We start from the raw sequence: 8,452 nt of genomic DNA, 5'->3' as shown, positions 1-8,452 counted from the left end.
CACAAATATTTTGTGACTGATAGATATGCTTTTCCTAAATACTTTTTAATGGGAGTTTTATCTTTCCACAACATTTATCTGGATTGTTAGGACTCCAGGGTCCTGCCATCCTGGGATGTAAAACAATTGATAAGGGACAATAAAAAAAAATAAAAAAAACCTTTTTGGTGGAGCTGAAGCTAGACCTAGCCTAAAAAAAGAGTGGACCGGTTGCAGCGGTCAGGTTACAGTTACATTGGCGTCCCGAAGCGGTGGTGGGATGTTGCACTTTCTGGTGTCACCGTCGGCCACACCAACACAACATACAACACAACATGAAATGTTTTGTCAGTTTAATCATTTTCTTTTTATAACTGTGAAAGCCAGCATTTACTGCGGGACTATTTAAATTGTATGTTGGGACAGTTTGGGATGGTAAGTGAAGTTAGAGACCTGTACTCTTTTGAAATTCAAGTTAAAGCCCCTATATGAAGGATTAGAAAACGTCTGACTTTGGCACCCTTAGTGGGAGTATCAAAAAAGGGCTTGACGTACCAATTCTCACCGGGATTCTTTTGATTTCATGAAAACAAAATCAGATTATGTACAACTACATATTTTGTTGACATTCTACAGTTGCATAAATATTCCAAACATAGGGTCTTTAACTTGTGTTATTTCTTGCATGGCGTTTTCTTATCAACACCAGGGCACTTTATATGAGTGAATAGTATCTATTGCATATACACTACTTTCTACTGACAATGCATCACATTTTACGGGTGTTATATTTCAGTCATGCAACACTTCACCTGTCAGTTATGATGCAAAGTGATGATGCTTCCTGCTCACTAGAGGAATGTGTTCATAACATAGGGAGTAGAGAACGAGTGAACGGGGGAGTGATTTCAGTTATATCCCCACATTTTAATTGGTCAAATTTCACATTGTCCCACTGACTGGCTGCCGAACACAAAGAAGGCAGGTCTTGCCTAACATGAGCTTTGTCAGAAGCAGATGCTGAGTGTGAAAGGAAATGCAAGAATGTTGTAGTGCTGCAGGTCTGGTGAGGAACTCATCTGTTTACACTGTGATGGTCAACGAATGATAACCCTCATCCCAGAAGCATTTCAGTTTTAGTTTCTGTCTGCCTACGCCAAGTGGCGAGGATGAAAGAGGATACCAGGCCCAGCCCACCACGGAACTCCCATGAGGCAATGCTGCAGGAAACTTCTTTCTCCAGCAGCGGCAACTGATGGCACTTGTACAGGTGCTTTGAACATCATGGAAAAGTTTATTGTGAGCACCAGAACCAGACTGAGATTAAAAGCTCAGGAAACCTTTGCAGGTGTTTTGAGTTAATTAGCTGATTAGAGCTCCTCCCTGGTCAACATTTCTGTGTTGTAAATTCTTGCTGAAGAACAACAATTATAATACATTTTTAGAGTTTTCAGCTCGTTGCCATGAGCTGTAAACTTTAATCATCTAGAATCAATGAAAACAAGGCTTGAAATATTTCACTTTATGTGTAATGAAAGTTTCACTTTTAGAATAAAATTACAGAAGGCAACAAACTCTTCCATGATATTCTAATTTTATTCAGTGTCCTGTGTTTGAACAGCCGCAGGGTTTAATCTTAATGAATTCATCAAGGCACAGTGGTCCGGTGGATAGCGCTGTGGCCTCACAGCAAGAAGGTGAAGGTTCAAACTTTCTGTGTGGAGTTTGCATGTTCTCACCATGTCTGTGTGGGTTCTCTCCGGGTGCTCCGGCTTCCTCCCACCGTCCAAAGACACGCGGCCTTGGTTGATTGGTGACCCTAAATTGTCCTTAGGTGTGAGTGGTTGTCTGTCGATGTGTGGCCGTGATGGACTGGCGACCTGTCCAGGTTGTACCCCGCTTTTCGCCCGATGTCAGCTGCTCCAGCCCCCCGCAATGTGATGGAATATAATGAATGGATGGAAGATGCAATCACAAATTTCTCCAGCACAACCTGTGCCATGACACAATGACCAAAAATGTCTGTTAGGGAGGATGAGTTGCTATTCTCAGTGCTCACTTGTAATTTGGACTGATAGGACCAAATCCCAATTTGTACCTTCTTCATATTATGCCCAAAGCAGCTTTAAAATGTGTCTCTCTATGTGTGGAGCAGTCAAAGAGCCATTTCACCTGTGCTGCATGTTGACCTTTATATTGACTTATGTGGAAAACGTGAGCAGGAATGGGTGATGATTCTACATTTCAACACTAAACTCTAAACAGTCACCAGGGCCTTCCCAGACACCGCTTTGTTTTGCTCAGAAACCCTTCACAGCACTCAGTATCCCACAGTCTTTTCCACACTTTGTCTCTTGGTTATGGTGCATCTTGTAATGATGGAAAATAAAATGTGACCACATCATATTTGCCAGGTGCCTGCATTCAGATGGTTATCACTGGTAAACACATTACAAAAACCGGCGGGATATAAATAATGAATGCCAGGCAGAAACTCTGGTGTTTGTTCTTGTTAACAGCCTGGACACAGAAAGATGAGCTATTTACCGGGATGCAAGCAGGGGGTTGGGATGCCATTTTAAAAATGTATGGTGGGTTTTTTCACTTTTGATAATCAAGGACAACAAAAATGAATATACAGTAGTACTTTTTATTTTCTGCGGTATGTTACTGTAAAGATTTGAGAAGGCTTTGAAGCTGCAGCAAGGGTGCTTGAGGGAGTTTGGACTCACGACCTAAATATTTTGAAAAATCTGCCTACAGCCATGCTGTGGTGAATACAATGTTATCATAACTGACCAATTAATAACCAGAGCTGCAAAAATAAAACCGCTAAATAAGTCATTTCTGCTCAAAACAAGCTTGTATCTGTCTGCCTGAAATTTAAAGTTAAGAACGTGTACATTTTGTTGTGAAATGTAGTTTAGTTTACTGCTGGAATTAACCGCTCTGTTTCCCATTCACATGTGCAGCTTTCTGGTGGTAAACACATAAACTTAAAATGTACAAGTTAACATAAGCTGAGAAAGCCATGATGCCATAGTGTACAGTAACTGTTGCTGAGACAGAGCCAACCCCATTCTTCTCCTTCTTCTCTAGTCCGCTTCAATCAAAACACTGTCTCTGACAAATACAAAGACTTTGAAATATTGGATTCACTGACTCATTGGCCCAACTCTGAACCTCCAGCTGTCAAAACCAAATGAAACGAGTGTAGAAAAGGTCTTGGCGAGCTCACAGAGTGACTTGGTGTGTGTATTATTAAGGCTGTTGTCTGTATGAACAGTACTGATGGTGTGCCTAATCAAAACCACACAGTGAGGGTCCCCAATCTCTGGAGAAGCCCTTATATGGAATGTTTGTATTGGAAGTTGTGACTTAAAACCTAAAAATACAAAAATTTTATTCACCTCTCTTGCACTCTTGCACGAGTTAATTAAACTTCCCTTAATTAAAATGTAAAGGGGTAAAGGTTCAGTAACAGAGGGAACTCTTGGATTCTAGCATCAAAATGTTGCTCTCCCTCCTCTAGTGGATGACAAAATCTGTGCTGTGCATGTTCTTTTTCTGTGAGCCTAAGTGGGTGGTCTGATAGGAGAAAAGTTGGAAGTCATCCAGTTTCCCCATTTATTGTGGGCGAGGAAGAATCGCACATGCTTTCATCAGTCTCCATGTCACACATCTTACCAGGCCTGCGCAGGAACAACCTGTTCCTGCTGACGGCAGGATAAATGTTAAAAATGTATCTGTGGAGGAGTTGGAAGGTGTTCAGCCGTGTTCTCCTATATTTAGTCGCAGTGCAATTCTGTGCTGTTCCAGTCCATTTCATTCTGTGGCTGTTATGCACAACTCATGTATTTGCCCCCCAGGCAGCAGGGTCAACGTCACCCGGCTGCGCCACCATCAGGCGAACATTTCCATTGTACACAAAAAAATACCATAAATGAAATTTCCTGAGCAGGTTGCATCCCTCTCAAGATGAGCTTTACATTTGTAGCCTCGCTGTGTAAAGGTCTCAGCATACTTCACATGATCATGTGTTGACTCGTTGGAAGGAGTTGGAAGAAAAACACATGGATACAGTAGGCCTTTAAATGAAGAATCCCCAAAAGGCCTTCATCAGTCTTTTACACATTAAATAAAAGCACAACCTATAAATAGAGCCTTTGTCAGATACCCCATGAGAATTCAACAAGACACAAAAATAGCAAACAGTGCAAAAAAAAAAATAGTCTAAACTGTACTGAACTAAACTGTAAATGTCTAGTTCTTCTTGGACATCTTGAGTTATAGACAAGATAGCAGCCGGGCACTAAGGGTGGCGAGCTTGGTCCACCCGTATACTCCATATCTCAACTGTTGGGTTGATTGCATTGGTGATCCTCTGATTTTCATCTAGTGCCATCATCAGGGAATCTTTTGTACTTTGGACACATTTTGGACAAATTTTGGACAAATAGCTGCAAAAGTCATGATATTCCTCTCAGCCTCAGTTGTAATTCCCCAGTAAATGTTGATATGCTACCATAGTGATAATAGTCCCATGCTAAACTATCTTTGTTTAGCATGGGACCATTGTCACTGTGAGCATGTTAGCATGCTGACATTCACTTTTATCTCAGAGCACCGAGGTGCACAGAGATGGAAAGAGTACTAGAATATTATACTCAAGTAAAAGTACTAGATATACACCCATCCTGCCACTTTGTTATGTACACCTGTTCATTTGCTTGTTTACCGAAATAGCTATGCATTTAGGCATGTATAGGTGGCCAAGACAACTTGCTGAAGTTCAAATCGAGCATCAGAATGGGGAAGAAAGGCTATTTAAGTGACATGGTTGTTGGTGCCAGACGGGCTGGTCTGAGTATTTCAGAAACTGCTGATCTACTGGGATTTTCACGCACAGCCATCTCTAGGGTTTACAGAGAATGACCCGAAAAAGAGAAAAAACTGTGAGCAGTTGTGTGAATAAAAACAACTTGTTCATGTCAGAGGAGAATGGGCAGACTGGTTCGAACCTTGAAGCAGATGGGCTACTCCTGTCAGCTAAGAACAGGAAACTGAGGCTACAATTCACACAGGCTCAAAACTGGACAATAGAAGATTGGAAAAACGTTGCGTGGTCTGATGAGTCTCGATTTCAGCTGCGACATTCAGATGGCAGGGTCAGAATTTGGCGTAAACAACATGAAAGCATGGATCCATCCTGCCTTGTATCAACAGTTCAGGCTGGTGCTGGTGGTGTAATGGTGTGGGGGATATTTTCTGGGCACACTTTGGGCCCCTTAGTGCCCACAAACACACATATTAAAGCAAAGGAGAGACACACAATGCTTTGTGGCTAGGCAACACACACAGTAGTTATTGACAGTTAAAGGGATAGTAATTGATTGTGATATATGTCCTGCTAGCTCTCTGTTTTGTCTGTGCTCTGGGAAAAAAATCAGGTTTCCCTACACAGCTCTGGCTCTGTAAATAGAAAACAAAGTAAGGGGTGTGAACCTTCAGCACAACATCCAGCCAATCGGCAGAGGGAGAGAGAGTTCTATACGCCGGCACATTGGGCCGTGCTGGAGTCCAGGCACTGTGAAGAAGAAGAGATGGCTGAGAGACAGGCAGAGAGGACAGAGAAGAAAGTTATATGACCAGGAGAGGGTTTTTGTTTGGCAGTTGACTTCAAATATCAATAATCCTGCAGAATTACCTCCTCTCCCTTTTGAGTTAATCCATCAGTGGGTTTGTTATTGTGCTCGACATTTCACTACGCTAGGTACAATTATTCTAACCACACACCATAATGACGTGATCCTTCATTTTCTTGCATTGTTGTGCATTGTTCACTAGCTGCACCCCCTACGTGCCCTGACACTCGGCTAGTGAACATACACATTGATCATGTGCGTCACCTCTCTGGACATGGACCTCTCTGGAGCTCGGCCCTTCTTGCGGCCGCTGACACACCAGCTTCTTCGCTGCTGCAGCTGCTGACTCGGCTCTTTACTTCTGCTGCATTTTCACACAGTTTATCAGGACTTTTCATGTGACTCCTGTTTTTACTCTGTAACTGATGCAACTTGAAATGTAGCAAAGTACCATTCTTGTGATATAAAGTATTTAAGTAAAACTAAAATAATCATGTTTTATTTTTCTTAAAGTTCCCCTCCAGGCACGTTTTAAAGTATTTTAAAATACTGTGCTTTAATTAATATTTTGTTTAAAAAGGGTTTTCTACATAAAAAGTAAAAAATAAAAATGTTTTTGAATGTAGTGGATATGTTATAAGTACAAAAAACTGATATTGTAACAGTAACAGAGTTAATGGAATTTGTTACTTCCACCTCTGCTATTTTGGCAGACGGATTTTGTGACACAGTCTCTGCCCCAGCGCAGCAGATCTCCTTTTCTTAACGCAATTGAACAGAAACGGCAAACAAAAAGCAAGAAGAGCTAGTCCTCGCTGTATCTGGGTATCCCTGCCTTTAAACCCTCCATCGGAATGAATGACTTCCAGTCTCCGTTAATCTGACAATGCACGACTCTCAGAGCTGCTAGCATAGCTGCAGACTCTTAACCACACAGTTGTATTCATGTTGTTTTTTTTTAGACTGCCAGGGAGGAAACTCTATTATAGCAGAGCTGAAAAAAATATAATAGCCAGACATGGACATGATCAACAGTTGGAAACAACTCATGACGTAGAAGTTGAGTTTCCAGTAGAGCTTTAATCATATCATGCTTCCACTTCCCATCAGACACCTTTATTTCATTGCTTCATTAACTGTCCTCCTCATAAACAGCAACACCACGCTGAAGCCTGAGCTGTTGAGGCCGTACAGCAGCACACTGGCTGCACTGCTCCAGCTGGGGTTTGTCCACATGCCACAGTACTGGCTTCAGACCTTGTTGCTTGTTTTTACATCTTTTCCCCATTTCTACTGTGTTTGGATTATCCACAGTGCAAACCCAACACACTCCCACTCCTCTCATTTTTTACTGAGCCCAAATCGACCATGAAAGCTGTATTTGTGCTGTGATTTAAAAACTCTTAAGTGCGGTCACATTTTGTTTTGGGTCAAAGGTCAGAATTGTGTTCTGTCCCCTAAAGGCAGAGTGAAAACCTGCAGCTCACCGCGAGGCTCTGGCAGATCTGCTTTACATTTTTACACGCCTGACATTTGCCAGAGTTGGAACATATTTTCCGGTGACATTTCTGAGTTCATCCACACAGAAAAGATGATTATAGGCAAGAAGTGAAGTGATAAAAGCTTCACAATCTGTTCCTTTTCAGTCGGGTCCAAACATTGCAACCTCAGTAAGACTCCAGGAACCTGCACACAGTCACTGCACCCAACTGTTCCTTTAATCCTGTACAGCCCAGCCAACCTGTTTGATTTTTCTTTAAATTCCCAAATACATCTTTTTTATTTAAATTTCCCAATGGTGGAAAAACAAACTTTACAAAGTCATTAAGGCAAATAAGGCATTTGGAGTTGTGTTTGTGTCCACCTGATGAATCTAAGCTGCTAAATGCTCCACTATGTTCACTAGCTAGTCTCCAAGTGTGTCTGCTGTTTAGTGCTGGGCAGGCGGTGTACAGTGGGTCTATCAGGGCTTTCTAAGTGAAAACAGCTGCTGCTGCCTGCTGGAAACACGGCTGATCAGAGCAGAGTTTGTGGGCCAGAACACCAAAACTAAAAAGAAGAGCTGAGATGGCTAAGGTAATGCTGAGTTGGTGATAATTCTGCGTGGGTTCATCGCTACTATATACAGCACGTTTGACATTACCCATTTGATTCATTTTTAATATGTAAAAAGTAGTGCAGCTTCAGAACGAGACTAAGACATTGTTGAAAGAAGAAATAACAATCTTCTTCAAACAAGTCGAACTCATAAGCAATAAAACGCTTACTAGGTGATGTTAACCAACTTTAGATTTTACCATGAAATTGACATAAGTGAGTTTGACTCATCTCTAAGTTACATGGGCTTGCTTTAAAGTCAGGGAGGCAGGATGGTTGGCAGAATCTCCAAACGTGTCTGGGGTTCAGGTAGGTAAAGCCATGGCGGTGCTAATGTTCTCCCCTAGAGGGATCTATCTATCTATCTATCTATCTATCTATCTATCTATCTATCTATCCAAAGGTGTATTTAAAATTTAGCTAAAACACAACTTAATTAATCCAGCAAGCATCCTAGAGAAGTTCAGTTTCAGAAATTGTTTTTTTTGTGAAACTCTATAAACAACAGCATCAGTAACCTTTAATTGGAGCCAATCTGTATTCATTTGTTGAAATGGCATCGTCTCCGGCAGACAGCAGACCTACCGAAGACTTCGTTTCATTTGTGAATGATTTCCCTGCCATTCCAAATGGAGACAAGAAAAAGAGAAAGTGGCTGCTTAGACTCCTGGATTAATTTAAGCTGTTTTCCTCTGAGAGAATAGAGCTGAGGAATGGGGGGGGGGGGGGGG

Source organism: Micropterus dolomieu, linkage group LG12 (genome assembly GCF_021292245.1).
Source record: "Micropterus dolomieu isolate WLL.071019.BEF.003 ecotype Adirondacks linkage group LG12, ASM2129224v1, whole genome shotgun sequence".
Classification (NCBI taxonomy): domain Eukaryota; kingdom Metazoa; phylum Chordata; class Actinopteri; order Centrarchiformes; family Centrarchidae; genus Micropterus; species Micropterus dolomieu.
Note: the sequence above shows the minus strand (reverse complement) of the source record.